Here is a 26,847-nt window from a genome sequence, read left to right on the forward strand (position 1 = left end):
GGAGGCAAACTTCACTGAAAAGTGGTATTCTGTGAGGTCCTGTGAAAATATTCGTGCCTTAATTAACAGAGGAAGTATTTCTTCGTAAAGATAATGTGGACAATGTGAGCACTGCGGGCATAAGAGCTTCATTCTCCTGCATACCTAAAACGAAGAGGAACAGAACAGAGTACAGAGCAGTAGAACTGTAGACGCAGTTTTGGTCTTCATGTCTCAGGCTGACCGTCCGCTGGGTCTGATTAGACTCCGATATTTTAACTATACATCATTTACAGACTTTGAATGATGAACATTTTTGTACTCATGCCACCATTCATTCGCCATGGAATAGGCCCTTTGCACGATCCGGTCAAATGGTACAGAATTAATTACGTTGGGACGCAAGTTACACAGTGGGACTTTCAAAACAAAGGAAAGTCGGGCTGGAGTGGTGCGAGTTCCTTTGTTTTGGAGGTTCCACTGTGCAACTTGCGTCCCAGCGTAATTAATTCCGTATCATGTGACCGGATTGTGCAAAGGGCCTATTATCAGTTGTATTGTGTCCGCAGAAAAAAAAAAATTAAAAATATGTTGGTACATGAATTTTTCGGTGAGGCTGTTGATAAACCTGACAATGGCTAAGTACCCATTATTCTGTGGCAAAACAACGCGTTGTTAGAACAATGTACGTGGGGTTTTATTAAATATCTAATAATACGTGTCAATGGAAATATCATATGTATAGTTCGCGATTTAGGTAATCCACAACGACAGAATCTTATGCATGTGGTTAGTTGAACGATCTGTGCTCCTCTTAATTTGTCCAGGTCGTTTAACAACTGAACATATGGGTCTTAGTAATATTATCCGTCCTTCTGTTCATTGTTTTTCCTGAGCACATTCTTTCTTCTCTGTTTTTGATGTATATGCTTTTCAGAGCCTCCTTTGTATGAAATAATTGTAACACCTGTTTTTCTCGCCGGTTTTGCCGGTATTACGTTATCAGCACTGTACTAAATCATTTATCGAGGGAAAACAAAGATTATTTTTGTAGTAATACTTGTTTTTTTGTAATGTAATCATTACTTTTGGCAGGTGAATAGTTTGATCTACGTATGGTTGTAAGATACGCAAGAGAAACATCTTCTCCCTTCCCCAAATCCATTTTTCAAAAAATGGTAAGGAAGTTTGTATACTTCTCAAGACTGTAAATCAAAACTGAGAATACATCCACGGAAGGCTGGCACTTCATCACGTCACGGAGACCTGCGATCTTGAACGACCTTCGGGAGTGAATCAGGAAAGTCCTGATACTTTGAAACTCACTGTGGCTCCTTGCTTGACAGCGGAGCCACCAGTCGTGCAATCATGCCATTCTGCTATCCAGCCATCGTTTGTGTTATGCACTTTTATACACTGCAGTATCTTTCTCTTCAGCTCTTTCCATTCTTGCTTCACCGTGTCACTCTGAATACAGTCCGCGTGCCACTAGAGACACAATTTAGAACTGAAATGATTTGATGGATTTTCTTTTGCAGCTCCCATTGTTAATATGGATCAGACTATTTGTGCCGTCATTTACACGCATGCTCTGTTTTCCTCGTCGGTTTGGAATTTGAAGTTTATTAAGCCTCAGGAATTTGTTATTGAATGGAGTAGCTTTTTGAGATATGGTGTCAGTGGACATACTGTACTTGCCTAAAACAACGGATTTCCAAATTCCCATTATTGGGTACGTAGCCGGTATGGTTCATATGTAAAGAGAACTCTAAAATGTTACTCGTTTGGCTCAGTGAGATTACTATATTAATTCCCCCTAAAAAGAACGTTTTTTGAAATCAAACGTCGCATCTTTGAGATGCTCAACAACACACTTCAGTGAACATTTGGAAAGTATAATAGTTCTAATGTAGAGTTTGCAGTTTCGTGTCTTCTGGCCGTTTCATTATTTAAATAATTCATTTGCTGTTTAAAACCCTTGAAACAGAAAAAATTCTACTGAGGTTTTAGTCTACCAGGCATTATCTTTACATGTAGTTGTAAAGCGATACTACATGTTTTTTAGTTACAAGCATTTTCACACTTCTTTGTATAAAGGTCAAATTATGATCTGCAAGAAAAAGCACTCAGAAGCATTTACTCAGTATCAGTAAAAGAAACAAGTTCGCAGTCTCCTTAGCAGACATTCATGTCGTTCGTTAAGTGAGCTCTTGTCACACTTGTCACACTCACGATCCAGAATAATGGCTTCATAATTAAGGGAGTGACAAGTACCAGGTGATGGCGGATTAGTCGACGACGTTTTAGATCGTGGTGCTATTCTTCGATTGAACAATTAAAAATGGAAAGTTTAAATTACGAGCCGGCTTCGATTAAGATTAGGAAAAAAAAAACCCGCACTTTTCCTTTGATTCATATCCGTGATCTTTGACAAATCATCCAATTTGTGAACAGCAAGCTATGTCACCTTTCCCTGACTAATGATCTTTTCTTACAGTGCAAGTTGATTCAGAAAGTTCAACTTTGAGGCTCAAACCAACCGAAATTGTATTACTCTGTACCAAACATCGCCCCAAATAAGCATGTTTGTGGCTTTCTTATGAGGCTTTATAAGAAACTATAGTCTTTGTAAACCTCATTGTTCTCATTCTAAGCCTTCTGCTTTCTCTTGAGGAAGCAGATTTTTCCATGATCTTCACAAAAAAACAGAGTGTGCCATGAAAACCTCCCCTAAATTGCCCCGGATTTTTTTTTTATAATATCATCATCATAACTTTCACAGCTCTTACAAAATCGATGGAGACAGATTCTTCATACAGAAACTAACTTTTAAAATTGGAATGTGACATGAAATCGACGGATCCAGTTAGATCACGGGACATGCGTAAAGACTAAATTAGACCTTATATAATTTCTTTTGAAAGAATATTTCTTTTTAGAATAACTTAGATATCAAGAAGCAATTAGGCCTAAAAGACTTGCTTTTATTATTTTACATTGTTTTTCATTATTCTACCACGAATGGTTTGTAAATTTACATACTGCTTGAAGGGATTTTCTTCCTAATCTCGTAATTACAACTAATCGTTCTCTTTTTCTTCACCAATTCTCTGGTTCGTCCATGTCCAGTATTCGTCTGCAATCCAAATTACTAGCAACTTCGCACAGACTTCGTTGGAAATTCAGCCCAATGTTCTAAAGCAGAAAAAAAAAAATTTCACATTTCAGGGTTTTACCTTTGTAATATTTTTATCATTATTTGAGGTTCGTCCATGTATGATACTGTTTTACCGTCAAGCTATTCACATTGTGCCAGTTAATTTGGAATCTGCCAGTGCAGCAACCAAAAAGTTAAGGCAAAACAGAAGTCCCTAGATTTAATAGCCAGGTCGTTATATTAGTGCAATACTCTGCATGCGTTTTAAAATTATTATTACGAGAAAATGCTCAACATTAAACTTGCCTCTTTACCTTATTAACCGGGCCATTAGCAAGGTCCTTTTTAGCCTTTTTAGTGGGACTAGGCCAGTACGACATACCAATACCAACACAGTCTTGCATGACTAAGGCAACAAGGAACGTACAAAGCAATACATAACTACACGTTGATTTCATCCTCACTTTATCGTACGGACAGATCGTCTGTTTGGTCTGAGGATATGCAAACTCGTCTTGAAGCTCATTTCAGTGGATATTTATCAATACCTAGGGCACCGTACAGTCGGCAGGGGATAATCAATTACACCGTATACCCCTGAGTGTTGTCCATCAGTTATTTTCCAACAGTTTTGATATGAAAATCCCTGCCGTGGTAGAACAAAGCACAAGCAGCCGGGCCATGTCCGTTTTCAAAGATCTGATAATACTGACTCCACGGGCAAGATAATTAACACCACCCACTACGTCAGAGAGGAATATTTGTCCTTTGTCTTAAATGGGTAATTATTACCGGCTATTACTGATTATAAACCGCCGTGTCTTGTTACGGACACAACTCAGCCCCAACTTCAGATAGGAAAACACAGTTTTATATCAGGTCTTAAAATACACCAGGATTCAATCTTTGATTGATTTATTTGTCGCCGATAGATCCTGTTCCTTTTCCCTCGACAATACGTCTGAAAAAGGTCGCCATGAATTGCAGCACTCTTATTACGTCGATATACTTCCGCTTTTTCTTTACATTAACGATTGGTATTGCTTTAAAATAGCTTCTAAATGTTTGAGTTTTGGAGATAACTGAAAAAGTTTCCCTTCCACTATGGCTCGATCACTTTGTTTTGTATTTTACGTTAGGAAAGAAAACAGAAAAATTATGTTTTCTGGTGTTCCAAGTAATCACTGCACATGATATTTTCTAGACGACCATCAGCTTTAGGTGATAAGTATCATTAATTACGACATTTATTGTTCTATAATACACATCCTGATTGGCTGGTTAGTTATCAGTTTTGCGGGAGGTTTATAAGTCCTATCATGAGGTCACCTTGTTTATATAACTTAAATAGAAAGTTACCCCTTTCGTTCACATAGCGTGATGCAAATTCTCGAGTGAGTTAAGATACAGCTCTCTGTTATCTAACACATAATATAAGTCCTTACGTCGACAGTTTCTTGGACCTCATAGCAATTTTCTAACTACCATGAAAAACAAATTGATTCCTGTAGCAGGTGGAAATAAAATTATACGATAATTTTGTATTTCCTTGTCAAGCAGTTCTTATCTTCTCATAGTCTCATTGTCTTTCAAATTTATATCGTTTATTATTAAGGAAATTTCCCCCATAACATGGAAGAGGTCTCGCGGAGATCTTAGGAGAGATGACATGGAAAATGACGGCGAAATTTCGCCGACGTGCATAAATGATAATAGTTCCTCTTGCTTTTTGTTATTATTATTTTTGATAAAAGGCGTCCATGATCCAATCCGTTTATTTATTTTGTTTAATCTTCTGTGTTTTTGTTAATAAAAACCAAACAAATCAAAACGTTTTATATTTCAAATACACTCTTCAAAAGATTGAGGGTCTCTCCACAGTAAATCTCAGCCTCCTGGTTTATTTTTTCTGGAACAAACTTCAATCCCACTGGTAAAAGGTTGCCTGAATAAGCTATTCTGTCAAATTTTTCTTTTTACTATTTCAGGGTCAATGATAGTATTAACGTGTTCACAGCGCATAAACCACGGTTTCTAGGCTGCCTGTCCTCATAAATGAGCTTTGTTCATCAGAAAACAAAGCTGACTGAACTAATAACACAGCACTGTCAGAACGCTAGCTCTTTAGTCCATCACAGTTTGAAAAATGGCTATTTGTAGAAATTGTTGTGACTTAAACAAGTCAGTGTCACAGATAATAACTCTTACATCAATCGGTAGCGAACACTTCTTATAAATCTGTTTTCTTGTAGTTCAAATAAATATTAAGACGCGCAAAGAAGTTTCAAATTGCTTTTTAATAAGAGACACAATTTAAATTTGCAGCTGCAGATACTGCTCGGCCTCCTGCTGTTTTTTCATTTCAGATGTTGATAACTGGCACAAAGCGTGCCGATGTTGCGGATTATTTAAACATCATTTGCTATTTCCATGATTTAAAGAGGTCCAGCTGACAGGCAATGAATTATCTACAGATCAAGACAATCCAAGCAAGCACCAAATAACTGTCTTTAATAATCCACGTTTTAATGTCACTTTATAACGGACGTGATTTGATTTTTTTTCCTATTTTGTTTCTGAACGTCGCTGAGACAAAAGGGAAAAATAAAAATCAAGTCACTCAAAAACTTGATCATAGATCGCCTCAATTTTTTTAAGGTCATATTAAAGCTAAGACTGTAGCGTAATTTTAGGGAGTAAAAACAATTTACGCAAAGGCTGCTTTCACCAGCCGTGAATCTGTTCATTTCGTGTGTTCTAGGGGCAACTGTTAATCTGTTCTTCTGACTGTGTCGTACTCATCTAAACTTAAGTTTTCGTTGTTTGGTTGGAGACATATATAGTTAAAATGGAACACGAACACCAGTGATATTGTGAATGATGACATAGCACTCAATCTACCACTTTAAAACTCTCCAGGAGACTAAAACATCAGCTTTCTGAACTGAAAGGAGATCTAGTGAGGGTTAAGAGAACTATAATTGGCTAAGTGTTGTCTGTGGAAGCCATCAACCAATCATAGTTCAAGCTTTTTAAAAAATCGTTGCCAGACATCGATATCCTGTTGCCGCAAACTGGTTCCCAGATTCTTTGCGTTTCGACTCTAAAGTAAAGAGAACGTAACTTCACTTTTTTCTTCTGATTATTTAGTATGTGGGAGTTTCACGTGACGTTATTCGTTAAGCTCCCAAAATACTCGTCAGATGGAAACCAAAATTCCTGTTAAGTGAAACAGATATTCGCTGATAAGTAACAATTTGTAAATACAAAAAATAATTAAGATTTTATGAGATTTTTACTTGAAAGACTGAAAAAATTGATTTTCATCTGCAAGCTCCACAGTTGTCAACTTGGAAAAGTAGACTTGAGCATAATGCATACTTCTTCTCAAGTTGAAGTTTCTAACCAAATACAATATTTGACTTCCTCCTGAACAATCTGCAGATTAGACCAATAATTTATCCATAACTAGTCTTCATTAACGAGATACCACACTAAATTGACCGCAAACTGAAAGCGTGGCAATCATTTAGAGAGAGAAAGCGGAAGTTGTAACTTAAGACAGCGATTTATTTTAAACGTTTTTACATTATCTTCATGAAAATTTGATTTCTTCTCATTTATTTTCCCACATTTACCGACAAAACCCACTTAATAATTCAAACCTGCAGGGATGACCTGAAATTACAAATTTATTTTCCAAGACTGAATTTCGTGGGTAATTGTTGAGGATATAAAGGCACCAAGCTTCATTGCACGTCATATTCAGGGACACCTTCCTCAGGAGACGAGCGGTCATAAAGCTTAACAAAGTCAAGTTGTGAGAATGAAATCGAATAAGCTGGCAGCCTTTTTCCTCTTAACGTTATCACTGATCTTGCTGATGTCCAGCAGTGAAGGGTTCACAGGAACAGTTCCAGGTAAAAGGGATTCCTACAGAATGGTGAGTATTTGTGAGCATCTAAAAAAATGTCATTATTGCAATCAGTCTCCAACAACATTTATCCTGAAACATACTCTCACCAGGATGACTACACATAGTTTTAAAGGATACTTATAAACAGTCAATAACTACATTCTTTCTTAACAATCACCTCATGTGGACGACTTCAGAGCACCGACACTAGTGCGCAGTTGGGTTTAGAGTTAAATTACATTTTACTTTCTCGTGTTTTTACTGTTAAGGTTTTGTAGATCTTAGGATTAGTCTAGGTCAAAACCCTCACAGAAAAGTTACAAAAATGATCTTATTCGTGATTGAACAACTGGGCCCTGCCATGGGTTTAAGCCATTAAACCAATGCAGTTACTTGTTCCACAAGTACAAACTGATTCTTATACTAACACCTTTTCCCCCTGAAACCCTTGTACAACAAACATCACAAGAAAATAAGTCTTTTTCTGACTTTGATAAAACCAATTTCCTGATAAGAAGTATTTCGATGAATAATCTTTAGGAGATTCCACAGAACTACCGGCGGAGTTTGTGCGCAGCAGCACGTAACCTGGACTGCAAGCGAGTGCTGGACCCCGACTCTGAGAATTGATGAAAAGAAGGATTCTTCGAAAGCCTCTCTTGGATCTAAGTCGTTGCACAGTTCTTTAAGAAGATTAGAAACTAAATGAATGAGTAGTGAAAGAATAAAACATGTTAAACATTTACCGTTTGATGTCTAGTTCACTTCTTGAAGATTAAAACCTGGTTAGGAGAGATCAAAAGAGCACATGTAGTGTTTTGTATGACAAGGAAAATATCCCTTCTTTTAACTTTTATACAAGTGCTCAGTTTTTGTCGTCTAATTTCTGTAAGTTCTTCTTTTCACGGCCGATAACTAACATATGCCGCACTTGAATGATCATGAGGCAACCGAGCTGAGCGACCTGGTGTCTATGGAGGGCGATAGGAAATTGGTAGTTACGATGAAATTTTTCTTTTTCTGGAATAACAAAAAGTGAGTGGGTGGAATGCCACCTTAATCTTCGTTAGAGGTCACTTCGAGATTAATATATGAAGGCTTTTTATCCCCAAGAGCTAGACAAACACCTCGAGAGGAATGCAAGGGCAAAGCCATCTTGAATATATTATAAAGTTCAAGGGTTTTCAATGCAGCCGATGGTCAGAAGTACTTGACTTGGCGGCTACGATTCTCCTCATAGGAAACCTACAAAACTGAAAGCTGATGAACGTTTTCGTAGATACTGTATTTTGTCAAGCTACGATGTTTTAGTGACATACTCAAGTCACAAATAGGCGAAGTCGGATGAATATAGGATATCATCATTCAGTGTTCTTGGATAAAGCTTTGAGGTGTATCAACGTTTTTTTCTCGCAAATTGAAAGTTTGAAGTTTTCGAACTCTGCTGGATTCTCATGGTAGAACGTTTATCAGCTCCCGCGAAAAAATGCATAAAAGTTTCTTAAAAATCTAACATTTTTCCATTGAGTAAAACGAAAATCATAGAATTCAGGTGAATCTGTCTTGGCAAAATTCGTGACTCTACTACTACTGTTGTTACAAGTGTAAAAAAAGTCAATAAAATAATAAAAATTATTGGATGAGGTTTTTGTGATATCCAGGATAATCAAGGTCGAGGTAGGGGTTATCAGCCAAAGCCGAAGACTGAGGCTGATAACCCTTACCGAGACCTTGATTATTCTGAATATCACAAAACCGAATCTAATAATTGTTTTACTATGCATTGAACGAAAAAAAAATGGAAGTCATGTTTTTGCTTCTTCACTGACGGCAAGCAATACAAAGCTCGCGAACTTGACATGATTACCCTTAAAAATCATGCACCGTGGTCATACATGACATGATTACCCGTGACCTTGAGTGTCCTTGATTAGGCGCTGATTTCGAAAATACACTGCACGCTTTCTGCTAATCAGAAAAGAGATAGTGAGTTCAATGTATAATAACTCGCATAACTGGAAGCCACACATGTACACATTGCGTACCTATTGGCTGTTTTTCCATAGTAGAGAGTTTTTCTCAGTTGCTTTTTAAAATATCAAAAACATTGTACATGACTATGATACAATTTTCTTATCCGTACGCGATATTAACTGAGATTTTCTCATGAACCTCCACATTGTCAGTAAACCTTTATTCTGGTCATGTTGCTCTTGCATCATAATAATCAAGATCTGTAAAAGGGTTAAGATGCTGGATACTTATTCACAGATTCATAAGCGGACGTATCGGATTTTGTTTAAATGTTTCTTGATTGTTGTCTTTTAAGCCTTCTTGACCAGTGGAATATTCGTTTTTCTCTCCTTTAATTGCAATGTTCACTATCGTGGAAGACTAAGGGGATCCCGAATCCCTTTCAGTTAGATTAAGGTCTGATACTCCTGAAGACTCGTCTTTCACTTTTGAGATTTCCTGGCTAACGTTACTGTTGAAAACCAAATTTTCCTCTCGAACGTCATCAGTGGATGTGCCAGAATTTCGCTCACTAGCTGCATGCTGTTGTCCTGAAGTCAGCTCTACGTTGTTCTCATTTTTGTTTGCATTAAATATCAGAAAGCCACGAAAACAAGGGCAGTTTAGCGCGGCGACAGTTTTAACCACTTCTTTTATCTCAGAGCCAACTCCCATTCCTGACTTTGAATCTTCCTCTTCTACGCCATGGCGGACATCTTCCTGTATATTATATGAAGCAGCTGGAGGCATCTGTAGAGACTGTAACTGTGCATGCTCAATCTGTGAAGTGTCGTAAAATTGCTTTTCATCAGGAAATACAGTCACTGAGCGTAGAGTATCGCATTCCCTTAGAACTACTTTCTTTATTTCTTTGCACCTTGCAATCAAGTCTATATTCTCTTGCGATTGTTTAACATTTCGCATCAAGATCATGTCAATACGGTTACCTTCCAACTTTAACTCACTGATTCTACAACTGTTAAAATTTAAGTTATCTATTTCCTCGGCATTAATTTCTACTCGAGCGAAGATGCACTTGCTGGCACAAAACGTCCTCAATCTTTTTTCTGCCGATATTCGCACGACGCGGCATGGTGTCTCACGTTTCTTTTGGCCGACATTTAGCAGAAGGTGCTTTATTGCCTTGCACTTGATATTCATTGAATTTATCTTCGGTAGGGAAATGTAAGCATCAAGAAGAACGTTGCATTGCATATCTATGCAGCACTCTGCTGTTGTAATGGAGAACTCTTCACGATCAGCTGTGTTGTGATAGTTACACATAAATGATTTTAATGTTGGGCAATGGACACGAATTTGCTGCAGTTTGAAGAAATCTGTTATCCACAGACACAGTTCTGTTAATACTCCACTAGTACTGGTTTCCATTTGGATAATTGAAACTGATTCACAAGATGTCCTCTAAAAGTGCAATGTTCAATTCTCCTGTTATGCTGTAAAACTTTTTCGATTGTCTTTGAAGTTAGCGATCCACAATTTGCCACCTCAAAGCGTTTGAGAGTCGTGGATGAGACATGCACTGATTGCAGGTTTTCAAGGAAGTTTAAGAACAACCGTTCCAACCTTGAAGACACGACTTCAAGAGATTTCAAGTTGGTGCAACCACTTAAAATGAAAACCCTTAACTTGGGCATCGAACACTTTAACCGCATAATATTCTTCGCTGGTAGGTCATCCAACTCAAAATATTCCAAGCTTTTGGAGTCAAGATATTGATACCCTGTCATACAGCGGTGATTATCGAGGAAGCACAATTTCAAATACCTCAATGATTTGAGACGTTTCAGCAGTAGTCTCAGCTCTTTGTGGCCGATGGAGACATACCTAAGGTCAAGCCTTGTCACTTTTGAAACGTACTTTGATAATAAAAGACACCTTAAAAGTCTTACACTGTTCCGATTCATCGGGATGTTGGCTTCACTGCTATTATAAGCAGATATTTGTAATTCTTTGAGATCGAGGGCGTTTACAAATTCCATTAAAGCCTTTTCTGGCACTCGGAGCATGTTAATCGACAACTTTAAGACTTTAAGTTTTGTGCACCTTTCTTTGACAAGTTGAAGATGTCCTGGACTAATCAGCGAGACTGGCTGCCTGAAGTTTTGAGTCCACTGTGTATTCGACAAATCCCAGAAACCGTAAATATTGAGTTCTTTTAGTTTGTCGGCGCTTTTGAAAGTCACAAACTGTTCAAGGTTCCAGGGAAAGGTAGGGATGTCAATACACGTCAGGTTTGTCATTTCTAACGTTACTCGATGTACGAAGAACCAAAAGTCGCCTCCAAACACGATGTCAAGAGAAGCCACTCTCAAGCACTTGATGAAATCATTATATTCTCTTAGACAACTCAAAACGATGTTTTTCTCCTTTTCTGTCAGCTGACGAGGCGTAAGGTGGATATGCTCCCAAAGTGAATTTGTTGTCTGGATAATTTCTTTCCACTGATGACATACAACAGAAAATCTTGCCAGCTTATCGTAAACAGGGTGCAGAAAATCAAATATTTGAGTTACCAGCTCGACTGGCAACTGTTCCATGACTGTTGTAAATTATATCATAGATCGTTGCATTTTGGCTTATGATGTTGTTGTCTTCAATCAACGTTTGTTTACGACACGGTTTACTTATTATTACATCATCGTTTGTTATAATAGCGCGTGCACAGTTGTTAGATTTCAAAATCAAAAAAGCTATGAGAACAATGCATTTGGAGAGAAATGTAAACAATGTTGAAAGAATTTTCTTGCTTTATGTTTTTTTAGAGAAGAAATGAACAGTTTTGTTGAATACAGTACTATAGCTAGTTCAGTGCTCTGCTGCACGCGGAAATACACGTACATTGTATTACGTATGAGCACAACGTGCGCGCGAGCATCAGACGGACACGCACGTTTTATGCGAATATTGCGACATTGGGTAATTTTGGAGCTGTTGCGGCGAATGGAAAAAAAAACTGATAATACCAATCGACTTATTTTATTGTTTTAGTCTCACAAAAGTCCGGTGAATCTGAAAAGAGAGGTTTATTGCGATGTACAGCGAGTGGCAAAGCTGCGAGCTCTTAAATTATTCACGTAAATCCCTGCGTATTTACCTGCAGTTGATTACGCATTTGTCTGATTCTGATAGACGTACGACTAAGTGCAATACCTTTTAAGGAATCTAATTTTCAACTAATTCGAAATAACAAAGACAATAGACGTCATCCTAACAAGATTAAGACTCAACTAAGGATACACTATAAAATTGTTTTCTGAGGTGCGTCCGTCTCATTACAAGCTGTTGAACATGGCACCGTCTGAAAAGATAATTCACAAGCTATCCTTCCGTACGTTCTTTTCCTTTAAAATTATGTGTTCACGTTTTGCTATTTTCTGGTATTCATTTAAGGTATGATAAGCTTGCTTTGACATAATAATGCTCAGTCCTGTTATCTGTATGAATATGAAGCTATTGAAACTATACTCATGTCAAGATTTAATGTCAGCTTTATTGTACGAGTTTGTTGAATTTCTCAGTAGCTTCATTTATCCTCTATTGAATTACAAGCAATAGATGTAACATTAATAGCAATTGTCCTCCAACTGAATGTTTTGCTCTGGTTCCGTTTATAATATAATATGAAACGTGGATTTAATTTGTGCTATAACCTGCGAAAACTGGCACAAGCGCTATTCAAGTATCTTAAACAAGTGGCTTTTTTTTTATTGTTCAGTGTTGTTGTTGTTGTTGTTGTTGTTGGATCGAAAGAAACTATGAATGCTACCTAGCGTACTAAATGACCGGTAATGTAAGAAAAGAACGATCGAATTTATGTCATCCATAAACCCTTTCGAGGTCTTTCGAGGTAGTTCAGTTCCGAACAGTGTCGTGAAGGGTGAATACTGTACATGTGCACGCACACGGAAACATTCCGAATTTAAGTTACGCTTACAATCATTACGCGTACGAATTAAGTTGCGCGTACGTTTATCGCGAGAGTTTTTACAGTTTTGAGTGAGCAGTTGTTGTGTTAGAGGTTTGCTTCGTTAAGAGTTTCCCGTTCTACCGATTTGGAAGTGTTTTGGCTGATTACCGCTGCTTTTTCCGCTCGACCCTGCCATATTTCACGGTAGCCTTGAGAACTAAATGTAAATAAAGAATATTTACAGCATTTTTTCTCACACTTATTCGGTTATTTGAATAAAACTTAGATGTGAATGGAAATAATTCATTTTATCCAGATTTTTAAACAATAGTGTGTACTGACTAACACTCACTCCAATTTAGCTTGTGAACAGTGGAGCTAGTCCGGGTGAAGGCGAGCAGTCTGGGGAGGAAAAATGGCGCTCGACGAATTGCTTTCGCGCTTGTCTGGAGACTGGTCACAGGCTAACTGTTCAGGTCTGCACTTACTGCGTTCAATTTCGAGAAAACAAACGACTTCTTACTTGTGCCCTTCGGTTTGCTTCCCGGAGCTGCGCAGCCAAATAACCTTTGCATTTTTACGGGTTTATCTATTAAACCCTGTGAGAACATGGCAGAGCACGTTAGAAAGGCCATCAGCAAAACTATTTCTACAAGGTCAACAATTCTTCCATCCAAGTGAATTGACAGAGGACACTGCAAGTAGTTAGCTGTTCTACGAGGCCACGGGGCTTAAGCCCGGTTAGCAAATGAATTCCTCAAAATCATTGACTAAATCCGAGTTAGGCAGCTGAGAAATATTCTTGGTACAGTAACACTAGCCTTTTGGCCAGTAAGTCAGTATACCTGGATTCTATTACTTTCAGATCAAGTCAGTCATTATAATTGATGATTCTCAAACTCGTTTATCACTGCATACATTGTTTACCAATATTGTCTTGTGCTGTCACTTATTGAGGTCGCAAAAGCGAACACAATGTTCGCATTCTCTAATGCGATCCTGATTCATATTTTTTATCCTTCCTGGTTTTCCCAGAGCAAAGCAACGAGTCAAAGTGAAGAAAGTCTAATTTACAAGGCAAATCTTGCAGTATGAATACAAACAACGCTATTCAATGTTACGTTTTTAACAGGCGTGGATAGTCCGAGCTTCACCGCCTGAAAGGAAGGTAATGAAAGAATGTAGGGTACAGCGCCCGTAAATTAAATGTTATTTCTTAAGAGAGCATGTTTTAAGAAGTATCATATTTTCTTTGTCCAGTGTATAGCAGGAAAGAACTGACATCACTGGTGGCCTTTCTCCTTTTATTTTGCCAAACAGCATCAAGTTCGGTATCCAGGTAACTGCTTTAAACAAGTCTACGCGTCATTTTATGTAAACGTCTATACATGTAAATCATACGCTTCAAACGAAAGTCAACCTGTCTTACTTCTGTAAGGTATTTGTTTTTGGTTTATTCAACTTACTTTGGATTTCCACAGTACTGTATTGCCAACGAGCCTCTTAAATTGAAGCGAAACTTAAAAGTTTTGTAAGCTCCAAATCAAATTTACCTTTATTTTTGGAGTACAGAGATTCCAATGAAATAAAAGTAATATTGCCAAGTACTTTTTCCCGACTTGACGGAGAAAAGTACACTGCGACGTAGTTCGCCATGTTGATCATGTTTAATGATAGTGAACACCACTTCACATTGGAAAGTGTAATGAATAATCATCATGGACCATTCGGGTCCCGCGAATTTCTATGTCCATGAATAAGTATAACTGTTGTCAATTGATTTCCCATTTCATAGGGACAACTCGACACAAGTCAAGCTGAAAATTCATGCTAGTTCAAGTTTAAAATGTAGATGTTGAAGCCCTGATCTGTTCATTACTCAGAAGTCACTCAAGAAGGTTGACAATTTAGAAGGTAATAAATTATTCCCCTTTTTGTGGTTGCTTAATTTTTCTTTTTAATTTTCAGGTGAACCGATAACTGTCAAAGTGGGGATAGAAGTAGTTTACATAGGGAATTTTCAAGAGTCCCATTTCATAGGGACAACTCGACACAAGTCAAGCTGAAAATTCATGCTAGTTCAAGTTTAAAATGTAAAATTAAAATGTAGATGTTGAAGCCCCGATCTGTTCATTATTAAGAACTCACTCAAGAAGGTTGACAATTTAGAAGGTAATAAATTATTCCCCTTTTTTGTAGTTGCTTAAGTTTTCTTTTTAATTTTCAGGTGAACCGACAACTGTCAAAGTGAGGATAGAAGTAGTTTACATAGGGAATTTTCAAGAGTCAGACATGGTATAATGTTTTTGTGAAATTTTGTTCAAATTTCTTTGTCTTGTTCACCTCATACTGAGATTTTTGTCTGTAGTCGTTGGCAAGAAGGACGGGCGGGCCTTATGGCTGACAATTTGAGTGGGCTTTTGCGTCGAGTTAAAAGAGCTCTGTATTTTTTTTTTTTTTTTTTGAATTAAAAAGAAAAGACGAAACCTCGTAATGATCTTTGTTGATGTTTGATCTTTTTTGATCTTTGATGATCTTTGTTGATGTTGTTGTCATCTTCGATTACTCGTTCTCGTTACGTTGCTGTTAACCTTTTCGTTCTCTCAGCACGTATGAGATCAATAAACGAATCGTTTCCCAAGCTTGACGCTTCTGTCTGCACGCTGATGATCTGTGACTGGCTCAAGCCCTTGTTTTGCTAACTGTAACCATCTGCTTCTATTTTCTTTCTGTCTATATTATGCTGCAGGCTTTCACTCTAGACATGTGCTTCCGCCAGTATTGGCAGGATTCCAGATTAGCCTACAACAAGCCAAACAAGCAAATCACGTTACCAGGCAAAGTAGCTGACCGACTTTGGCAGCCTGACAGGTACTTTGAAAACAGCAAGAAGGGAGAGTTGCATAAACTTACTACCCTAAACAAGGTTGTAGTAGTCAAACCTGATGGGGGAGTATATTTCAGCTTAAGGTATATAACTGGTATTATTTTTAAAATACTATTTCTTTTGCTCTTGTTGCATATGGGGTAATTAAAAGACAACAGCTGAAATGGATTCTTGAAATCTTGAAATGCCATTCGCGATTCGATAATAAAAGACGGAAATATGGCTTATCGAACTCTTTCTCGTAAACGCTTAAAGCCACATCAAGGGTGTTTTAATCAGGTTATACGGCTGCTATGGTAATTCTTATGTCTTTAAAATTGCATGAATTGTTCCCCAGTGGTTGGGCATTTGCCTGCTGCCATTTTCGTAGCGTCAACTGAGAAATAGTAGTTGTATTGATCCATAAAGGTAAAGCTTTAAAAACTGCTGGACACTATTGCCAGCCACGTGTGACGTGCCATTAATAATTCTGCTGAATTCAATCTTTTTAGGATCGCTCTCTCGTGTCTATGTGCTATGGACTTTCCAAACTTTCCCATGGATCGTCAAACGTGTGAATTAAACTTTTTAAGCTGTAAGTATGCTAAAATAAACAACAGTTTGCTGTAAAACATATGGATTGTACGGGTCTGTAAGTCTTCTCGAAATTTCATCCTAATTACAGCTCAGGTAAACCTCTATAATGTCTTCTGGTTAGTTTTGTAAGTTTTTACGAGGTTTGAATGTCTTTTAAGTTGTGTCAATACGTTCTCCAAGTTACACGTCTTGAACACCACCACGAAATATCCTGGCTGGGAGTGGGATCGGTCAAACAAGTCATCACGATCTAGTGTCGTCACGAAAGTGTAGTTTTCATTGCTGCCTAATGATGTCGTTTGGCGATGGGTCTTTTTATGAAGATAGAAATTCTCGCAAAGCGTTGTAGCTCTATTGTCCAACATGCGATCGTGTGAACTTGGGAAGTGAGAAGCAAGTTTAAGAGAGGAGAGGTCTGTGTCGCTTGGTACAAAAAATGTATACTCTCTGGCATATTAATTTGAATTAACTGATTACGATGATGGCGATAGGAACGCAGAGAACCTACAGTTGAATGCAAACTGTAAGCTAGCAGTTGCGGGACTTGTGCCTCAGAAAAGTGTGCTATGATTTGTTATAACTTCAATTTATTTTGTAGTTTTCGTACTTTTTATGCACAATTTTAAGCATACTTTTACTAATCATGAATTATACCTTCTCGATTAATCCTCTGCTTGATTTCTAACATTTTGTTGTTTGTTTTCTTAGATTCTTTCACTACAGACTCGGAAGATATCGTCTATGACTGGAAAAGAGATCAAAATGTCACTTAGTCAAAACAGCAAGAAATTGCTCAATTTGCCTTAAGCTCAGTGACCGTTCAACGGAAAATCAAATTCTATTCACCTGGTATGGCTAAGTCAAACTTTAAGTCATAACTAATAAATGTTTGGCTACTGGTGAACAATTAGTAGACAGTCAACTGTGTTCCACTGGAAATCTGCGAATCTTTTTGTTCTTGCATTGTTCAAGTTCTAGTTATAGTTATATGGTCTCTGATTCTTCAGAGTGTCGGCCTGGAATGGCGGCTGATTATATTCAGAATTTTTCATATCACAAACATTTTTTCTTTCGCGGGTAATTACTCACTTCTTGGGGTGACATTCGTCTTCACTCGACGCCTGGGTCACTATCTTACCACGTGTATATTCCAGCTATATTTATTGTCCTGATGTCATGGCTGTCGTTTTTCGTCGACCGTACGTCTGTCCCAGCTCGAGTGTCGCTCGGGATTACGACTGTTCTTACGATGACTACGCTGTTGATCGGATTTGGTCAGGGGTCGTTACCTGTGGTGTCGTATGTTAAGGCAGTGGATTGGTACCTTATTGTTTGCTACACACTTGTAATTGGTACTTTTGCAGAGTATGTACTTGTGAGTTATATAGAGATGATGTCACATCACCAAACAGAAGGATCTAGTCATGAAGCGGTGAGGTTTTATATCTGCTGGTGTCTATATGTAGTAGTAGTAGTAGTAGTAGCAGTAGCAGTAGCAGTAGCAGTAGCAGTAGCAGTAGCAGTAGCAGTAGCAGTAGCAGTAGCAGTAGCAGTAGCAGTAGCAGTAGCAGTAGCAGTAGCAGTAGCAGTAGCAGTAGCAGTGACAGTGGCAGTGGCAGTGGCAGTGGCAGTGGCAGTGGCAGTGGCAGTGGCAGTGGCAGTGGCAGTGGCAGTGGCAGTGGCAGTGGCAGTGGCAGTGGCAGTGGCAGTGGCAGTGGTAGTAGTCGTAGTAGTAGTAGTAGTAGTAGTAGTAGTAGTAGTAGTAGTATGTGGAGGATTGATTTAACACGACATATGAAAGGATTTGTTTTCTTGCAACTCAACAGGACTTTTAAAGACGACAAAAATTCGAAAAAACCTTAAAAACGGTGGCGTTTTTGCACACCTTTTTACCTAAGGCTCTTGTTTTTCTACACCGACTTCTTACGTGGTGTCGTTACTTTTTCACAGAGTATACAAAAGAAAAACAATATTTTTTGAATTACAAAATGTTTTCTACTCCGATCCATTACTATTAATAAGCACCAAAGATATCTTAGTACGCAAGAAGACAGAAAATGTTATGATGTGACATTTTTGTCTTTATTTTTGTGTGTTTTTTAGCGTACAAAGCTGTTCGGCAAAGACAAAGTAGTATCAATTCAGGTAAAACTGTTGACTGCACTTACATACCTGCCACAATGAGTAATATATAGTAGGCGCCTCCACAGGATAAGCCCGGACTGATTCTATAGTATATGTGAACGGCCGGGCAACTACAGCGGAAAGAAGTTCCCTTTTGCATTCTCGGAAATTCAAAGTCTATTGTTTTTACCGCTTATAAAAACGAAATCAGACTATCCGTTTCGATGGGTCTCGTCGGACATAAGGGTTGCCTTTTTTCATGCATTTAATCTGATTGGACGATTTTTCTCCCCGCGTAAGTAGGAAGTAGAAATGTTACATTTCTTTGCCTGCACCCCCTTTTAAAGATCTATGGCTCTCTGTAAGCAAGTGAAGAATGGCCACCACATCAACTATGTCATGACGAGTTTGAGTGTTTCATCGGGTTATCCAAACACCTGGAAGAGAGTGTTTTTTTTTTTTTTTACGACGTGCAGCGAAGTATTTTTGACGAAATTCGAGATGTTTGGACAGCCGATGAAACACAGTCTCGAGTGTTTGATATATCTTCTCATTCGAAACAAAAACTAAGGAGTAAACGGAGAAGTAAAATCGTCAAAATCTATGCTAATTAACGCCCGGGTATCCAAACTACCTTCACGGTTGTGATTTTCTTTGTTTTAACTTGATGAATTATTAAGAGGCGCCCTCTGTAAATTTCAACTATGGCCATTTGGACCAGAAAAAATCAAATTCCTCAAACTTTCTCAGATGAATGGTCTAGATAAGTGATTCACAAAAATATAACTTTCAGTTCAATTCGATTCGTATTTTAGCGCTGGGGCCACCATCTTGGTTTTGCCCCTCTGAGAGGGCTTTCAGCGGCCATTTTAGGGCACATTTTTAACAATTTGCCATACAAAGAAAACGATATAAATCCGGGTAAAAACCCTTTATTCGAGACAAGCAAATGTTTCTTGTTACATTGAGAGGCTGTTTTGGCAATTTGATTATCATCTGATTTTTTTACAGAATTTTAAATTTCTTCCCTTTCGGACTACTCATGAAGCGCCATAAAAAAGGCGAAGTTTAAAGGAAATAAGTACATCACTTGAGATTCCAAAACTACCCTCCACTTAAAGAGCAATGTCGCACCTGTAAAAACATGCAATAAAATTTTGGGGCAGTTAAAACTGTAAAATGTTAGTAGAAGAAGTTTAAGCTGTGCTTTTGTCAACAAAGACCGCTGTCCTAATTAGCATAATAACGTGAAAATAACGGTGCACAGAGAAAATAATGATATATTCCACTTACCTCGCGACATGTCGACAACTGGATGTCCCACGATGCCTCATGTTATATTTCCAGTATGTTTCAGCCACATTTTCGGTGATTAGTGTACGAAATCACTCTCAGACATCGCCACGGTTAAGCAGATTTCAACTCTCCGAAGCCCGCTTCATAACATCTATCAATATTATTTGTCTTTCGTCTCATAAGCCGCCGTTTACAAGAAGTTAAACAATTTGCTGAGATCCTAACTGACCCAGAAGTCTGTTAGCAGCCTTTAAAATCCTCCTCTTAATCGAGGATTCTCATTAAGAACTCGTTTAAGCTCAATGAATAAGTTGCCAGTAATCGGATACCCGTGTTTGCGCAAAGAACTCTGGGATCGTCAGGGGGCAAACACTGCAAGTCGCTAGAAGGAAATGTATGGCGAAAAATTGTTTCGACGCCCAAAAACACGGTTTTGGGGAGAGATCAACGCTTTTTCGCCGTTGTTTTATCGCAAATTGATTTTGGCAATGTTGATACATGGAAAATGTAAGTTTTTGTTCGAATAACCACGAAATAAGTGATAAAATTTACCGATGAACTCCCTTCTCCTTGCGTGAGGTTTATTGTGAAATACATGGAAGAGAATATTGAAAATTTCAATACACGCCTGATCTCGAGAGGCTACCCGGAGCAAATGGTAGAGAAGACCCTTCGAGAAGTTAAATATAAAGACAGAAAAGAAGCTCTAAAACGGAAATCGAAAATTGCAGAAAGAACTACTACCCTTTCTGTCGGGCAATTTCACTCAACCGTCAATACCAAACTTTGGAAAGCATAACCACGCACAAATGGCACTTTTAAATACAAATACTCAGAGATATATTCAAGGAGCCACCATTGATCTGTTATAGAAAAGGAAAATCACGGAAATACGAGCTTGTAAAAGCAAAACGAAGGCTTTGAGCAACACAGTGGTCACACAGCATGAGTCGCGCCGACTCATTTGTCATTAAATCAACCCCAGACAGTACAATGATCGCCACCGGACTTATTTCCAGTATTATTTGTATGACTGAGCTTTCAAAAAAGCCTAAAGTAGTCTGTGCACAACTTAAAAGGCTTTACTGGGTTATTTTCCTCTCGATTTATACCTAATTAATTTTGTAATATTTTCAGACCATTACGCGATGTAAATTTCACAATAAACCTCACGCAAGCAACGGAGTTTATCGGTAGATTTTGTCACATATTTCTCGGTTATTCAAACAAAAACTTACATATTCCACATATCAACATTGCCCAAATCCATTCGCGATAAAAATGATGGCGAAAAAGCGTTGATCTCTCTCAACAATCGTTTTCTTGTACCTCGAAACAACTTTTCGCCATACATTTCCTTCTAGCGACTGGCAATGTTTGCCCCCTGACAATCCCAGAGTTCTTTGCGCAAACACGGGTATCCGATTACTGGCAACTCATTCATTCTGTTTTGATCTGTTGTGCGCCAGCCATTATTCCACAGATTGCGTTACATTTGACAAATGCACATTCCAACGGGTAGGGGTAGGGGGGTAGGAAGTGAAAATGTAACCGACATTAAAGCCATCTTACGCATTTCTGTGACTAAACTAGTAACTGGCTTTCCCAGAATGATTTGAACATGAGCTTCTGTTTGCAGGCATTTTCTAGGTTATTTTTGCAGGGTAGGTGGGGGAGAAGAGGGGGAGGGGGAGGGGGGGGGGGGTCGTGTATTTAAAAAAAAAAAAGAAAAAAGAAAACGATAGACAGTATCAGGTCAACAGATTATGATCTGTGTGTCTTGATCAGCTTTATCAGTTCATCAGTGAGGCCCTATTAGGGGTTTTAGTGTCGGGCTTCGGAGAGTTGAAATCTGCTTAACCGTGGCGATGTCTGAGAGTGATTTCGTACACTAATCACCGAAAATGTGGCTGAAACATACTGGATATATAACATGAGGCATCGTGGGACATCCAGTTGTCGACATGTCGCGAGGTAAGTGGAATATATCATTATTTTCTCTGTGCACCGTTATTTTCACGTTATTATGCTAATTAGGACAGCGGTCTTTGTTGACAAAAGCACAGCTTAAACTTCTTCTACTAACATTTTACAGTTTTAACTGCCCCAAAATTTTATTGCATGTTTTTACAGGTGCGACATTGCTCTTTAAGTGGAGGGTAGTTTTGGAATCTCAAGTGATGTACTTATTTCCTTTAAACTTCGCCTTTTTTATGGCGCTTCATGAGTAGTCCGAAAGGGAAGAAATTTAAAATTCTGTAAAAAAATCAGATGATAATCAAATTGCCAAAACAGCCTCTCAATGTAACAAGAAACATTTGCTTGTCTCGAATAAAGGGTTTTTACCCGGATTTATATCGTTTTCTTTGTATGGCAAATTGTTAAAAATGTGCCCTAAAATGGCCGCTGAAAGCCCTCTCAGAGGGGCAAAACCAAGATGGTGGCCCCAGCGCTAAAATACGAATCGAATTGAACTGAAAGTTATATTTTTGTGAATCACTTATCTAGACCATTCATCTGAGAAAGTTTGAGGAATTTGATTTTTTCTGGTCCAAATGGCCATAGTTGAAATTTACAGAGGGCGCCTCTTAATGGGTTTGAGAATTCACAACTGAAGATGATCGTTGAACGATTGAAACATGTCTTGTTTTAAACTTAAAGTTGTTGTCCATTTCTTAAAAATTGTTACTTACCTGCAATTATCCAGACAGTTTGAGAATTCATTTTAAAGGACTTGGGTATATGTAGTCTACAAGTCTGTCACGCTTGCATGATAATATTGACAACATGGAGCGCAGAGCCTCACGACATCACAGATTATGTAACATGTCGCGGATAAAATCCATGCTAAAGAAGCCTCTGGAATACAGTTCGATCGACGAACTGGCTAAAATAGTCTTCCTGGCTATCTTCATCGTTTTCAATGGGATTTACTGGTGGTACTTCTTATATCTTGTGACGTAAACACGAGACTAAAGCTTTCTCGTAACTTCTCGGCTGCAGGGGCGTCGTGCGATATTCCCTCCCTCCCACTTTAATAGCAAAACTCTAGAGTATTAGAGCGTTCTTCAGTCCAGATACTCTAGATAAATTTAACACAGCTGTTATTTTAAAACGCTGACAGCAATGAAAACTCTTTTCAAAGGTAAAGAATAATCCTAAACAATTGAAACACATTACACATGTAGCTTTGATTACTTTTATTATAACTTTCCTCCGCACTTTTATCTCAAACTTCCAAGATGTGCAAAGTAATTTTACAAGAATTTGTACGCATTTTAATACTGTTAACACTTCGCTGCTTGCAATAAATACTAACAATTAAATCAGCACCTAGAATAGTGGTACATGACACACATCTATATTTTTAATTTATTTATAACGGGCCTTGACGTCAGATATACTTCGAACTGCATTCTGACTTCAGTCTCTTTAATCTTCGCTCGTGACCACAGGCTCGGCTCTCTTCGCCAGTGCCCAGGCTCCCTCGCAATCCAGTTTTCGTGCGGTCGCGCACAAACTTCGTTGATAGTTCCGTAGAGACTTCTGAAGGAAAAAGTAGATAAAACCAAGCAGCTCAACCTGATATCTGTTCATCATTCATCAGCAACGGTGAAATTTGAAATTATATTGTGTCTGTTCCCCTAAATAAGCGTAATTGAACGATTGGAAAACTGTTTTCGAAACAAAGTCAACCAAAATCAGTCGTCAAATCTACTACAAATAGAGGGCAAACTGTTTGTTTAATTGATCTATAAGCATAATAAATTATCTCTTTGATAAGAGTTTGATAACGATCTGGAGTTTCCCAGAGAATGAAAATTTCTCAACAAGGAAGTTTTGCCTATATTTTCCGATAAGAAAGACGTTCAACTACTTTTAAATTGCGCCTTTTTTTAAACTTCTTAAAATTAGTTTAAAACTTTCAGGTATCTGAATTAACCCTGCCATCTGAACCCAGTGTAGAGAGTTTTTAAACCCAAAGCCAAACCCATCATGTTTAACCACCTGATTACTGACAAAGCAAACCTCCTTAGTATACCTTTGCTGTCACCACCCTCTTGCCAGGGATTGGTCCTGTAAAACCTTCAGTTTCTTCCAAGAGGAACATCAACAAAAGAATAGAGTATAAGAGAGCTATCGACTTCATTTTGACAACTTGGTAGAAGATCTTTGTCCTTCAAGAGACTTCCAGACTGAACACTGGCGATAGAGTTAAATTGGTCTTCGCGACTGATATTTATTGCTCTCAGTGATTTATTGATCACTGACGCCAACGTTAAGTAGAATTAACTACTCACCATCTGATGAAAACGTTAATTACTCCTCTTTTGAGCACGTTAGATTAAGTCTCTCATCATTAACTGTAGGATTATATTGATGGTCGTGCCTTAAGAGATGAAATGCATTATTTAAAGTCACCTGCCGTTCTTATTGAAATACAAACAGCGGGTGAAAAAAGCGGGGCTTTGATACAACACATTATCGGGATAAATTTGCGCAAATAAACTTAACTGCCTAGTACCTCCTGCACTGGTTTTAATAGAACGATAGTCTTTCTCATTTTTAATAATTTAGAATTTAATGGCAGTATGGTCCATTTATTGTTAAATTTCAGTGTGTGGGGGACAGACGGCGATTGCTTAATATTTTCTTTTGTTCACTTCTTTTTTTCTCAGTGTGATCACTGCCAACAAAAGCACCAAAAATAGTTGCTTGCGTTCGGTGTCAAATTGAACAGATTCATCAAGTGTTTAGTGATAAGTTTTGCAAGAAAAGTTCTTTAGGATTAACGCAATTCAGTGAGGGCAAAAATGAAAACATAACAGAAAATCAGATCATTAAACACACTAAAGAAATGGTTGACGATTAGTTTTTCTTTAATGATTTTCTTTAAAAACAAAAACTATAAAGACATATCACTGAGATCTTACAAAACTTAAGGATTCATCAAGTGGAGTCAGTCTTGACTGATCAAGACTCCTTCGTATTATGAAGTCGCGAAATTGTTCTTAAGATCAGTTCTCTCTTTGTTATTCTTAGCTGTCACTTTTTTAGCCAAACAACAGGGGCACGCAACGACGTTTTTCTCTTAAATACGTAAAACGCTGTTCAGCCGGTCGAGACGGCTTTTTAAGTTCTGGTAGGTTAGTTTTGTGCCACGCTAAATAATTTTACCTGTTCTGTCATTCTATGGAAACTCGAGTCCTCTGGAACTTATTAGGGTTTTTTGCTCCATTTCTCGAAAGTCTTAGGTCTTGTGCTATGGTCTAATAAACCTTCCAAATTCTTAATAGACCTTTTTTTCGTAACCAAAAACGACATTCTTATCAATTCGAAAATAACAGGCATTCTCATATGCTGGAAGTTCGAGGTAAGAATTCTTAAGAAAATCGGAGGTAATTAGAGGCCTAATGAACAGGTTATTTACCGAAGCGATACTTGTGCAAGCCTAGAACTCGGTGTTTAGCGGCGACATTTAGTTTGTCGCGGTTCATAGCAAAAATCATAAAACGAGAAAGCACGTGAGGTATAAATTTCCGCATAAACTGTGAATCATACAAGGCGTGGAAACATATTTAGAAACAATTGTCAACCAACTGACAAAAATTGACATTAAACCGCATTATTTAAAACGTTTTTTTTTTTGTCTATAAAATATTCCAATCTAAAGAATACGTGCATTTTCTCTTTTAGGTGTCTAAAAAATTTGAATGATATTTTTTCCCCTATTTTTATCAACGTAATTTCGCAAGCATTACAGGGAAAGGCTTTGATTCGAGATTCAAGCAATTATTCTGTTCCTATTTATCAGCTGTGCAGCAACTTCTGAGTAAATTCTCGCGTAACAAACCGCTCTTTAATTTGTTATTACACCAATTTAGCAGTCAGTTTTCTCGTTATACCTGTCTTTGAATCGTTATTTTTCTGAATCAGTGCTAATCAGAACATGTTTCGATAATTTTGAATAGCATTTTCGCGACTAATTTCTTTAAATGAAGCTCACTATCGATCGTTGATTAATAGATGAATGCTTCTGAATGTTCCTAGAAAAACCGTCCTCTGTTTTTCCGAGACAAAAAATAGAAATAGTTTACTTCGATCGAAGGAAATAGCACTAACTATACAATTATAAACAGACTTTGAAACGTTTGTGTCTTTATTATGGAGTATTCTGACAACGAACAGCTGGCGTTTACTAGACCTTACTATATTTACAATCAAAAACTTCGTATTCTACAATGTGAACAGATAATACTTCTTAACGTCAATATTCAACTTGCCATACGGAATGTTTTGGTAAGTGGGAAAGGTGCGGTTTACTGCTGAAATACGTTGAGGACTGTGGGTTTTTGGCCAAGTAGAAAGATATCAGACTGCCCCCCGACAATCACAAGCGACACATGAGCTGAAGGTTACACGCATGTCTGTCACAATGTCATTCCCAGGACCATTTCCAGAGGCTGCGACCTTTTTGTTGGCATCACAGCTAAGCGAAAACGAGCTGGCTCTGGGAACGAGAATGGCTGTGGCAGAGATTTGCAGATCACGTGGGGGGTCGAGCTCTAAGACAGTATGGAAAGGAAGGAAAACATGGGTAAACAACGGTAGTAATTATACTGTAGTTCTGGGAAAATAAGGTCCTGCGGTGTTATATTACTTAGTCGTCGATGTAGTTCTCTTGACTGAAGTCCTAAGTAGAGTTCAGTGATTTGCGGAAATATTACGTTAAGGCTGCGAATAGCTAACTCAGTTCTTTTTATTAGGCTTTTGCACGCGTGCAGAAATGTAATTCTTGTTGTCCTCTGTTTCACAGCTGGCGCTGTGATTTTTTTGGTCGGTTTCTGTACAATTCACAGAAAAACTGACTCAGGTCAGAGCTATATTCAATATTATAAGCTAATGAATATTCTATTAAGGTTAGCTAAGTTATCACCTATTTGTAAACACCGTGTAAGTGAAATTTAAGG

At 38.0% G+C, this 26,847-nt stretch overlaps 3 long non-coding RNA genes and 2 pseudogenes across 4 annotated transcripts; 2 read left to right on the forward strand and 3 right to left on the reverse strand.

Annotated features, from left to right (window-relative positions):
• Nucleotides 1–2,942: 2,942 nt before the first annotated feature.
• LOC110063335 (uncharacterized) lies at nt 2,943–3,662 on the reverse strand. The gene is made up of 2 exons (XR_002298216.2): nt 3,451–3,662; nt 2,943–3,174 (listed from the first exon to the last, which is right to left on the reverse strand). It is a non-coding gene; the product is annotated as an uncharacterized LOC110063335 (long non-coding RNA).
• A 3,219-nt stretch (nt 3,663–6,881) lies between these two features.
• On the forward strand, nt 6,882–7,797 carry LOC110063356 (uncharacterized). The gene is made up of 2 exons (XR_002298219.2): nt 6,882–7,079; nt 7,593–7,797. It is a non-coding gene; the product is annotated as an uncharacterized LOC110063356 (long non-coding RNA).
• A 1,500-nt stretch (nt 7,798–9,297) lies between these two features.
• Nucleotides 9,298–11,623, reverse strand: LOC149108208 (uncharacterized; annotated as a pseudogene).
• A 3,775-nt stretch (nt 11,624–15,398) lies between these two features.
• On the forward strand, nt 15,399–23,055 carry LOC149108209 (gamma-aminobutyric acid receptor subunit beta-2-like; annotated as a pseudogene). The gene is made up of 6 exons (XR_016208918.1): nt 15,399–15,963; nt 16,372–16,454; nt 17,165–17,300; nt 17,529–18,221; nt 18,560–18,601; nt 22,625–23,055. The product of XR_016208918.1 is annotated as a gamma-aminobutyric acid receptor subunit beta-2-like (transcript).
• Nucleotides 23,056–23,061: 6 nt separating this feature from the next.
• On the reverse strand, nt 23,062–24,104 carry LOC110063323 (uncharacterized). The gene is made up of 2 exons (XR_002298213.2): nt 23,919–24,104; nt 23,062–23,422 (listed from the first exon to the last, which is right to left on the reverse strand). It is a non-coding gene; the product is annotated as an uncharacterized LOC110063323 (long non-coding RNA).
• Nucleotides 24,105–26,847: the final 2,743 nt, after the last annotated feature.

This window comes from Orbicella faveolata, unplaced genomic scaffold (assembly GCF_042242905.1).
Source record: "Orbicella faveolata isolate gen_17 unplaced genomic scaffold, um_ofav_v1 contig_26, whole genome shotgun sequence".
NCBI classification, from domain to species: domain Eukaryota; kingdom Metazoa; phylum Cnidaria; class Anthozoa; order Scleractinia; family Merulinidae; genus Orbicella; species Orbicella faveolata.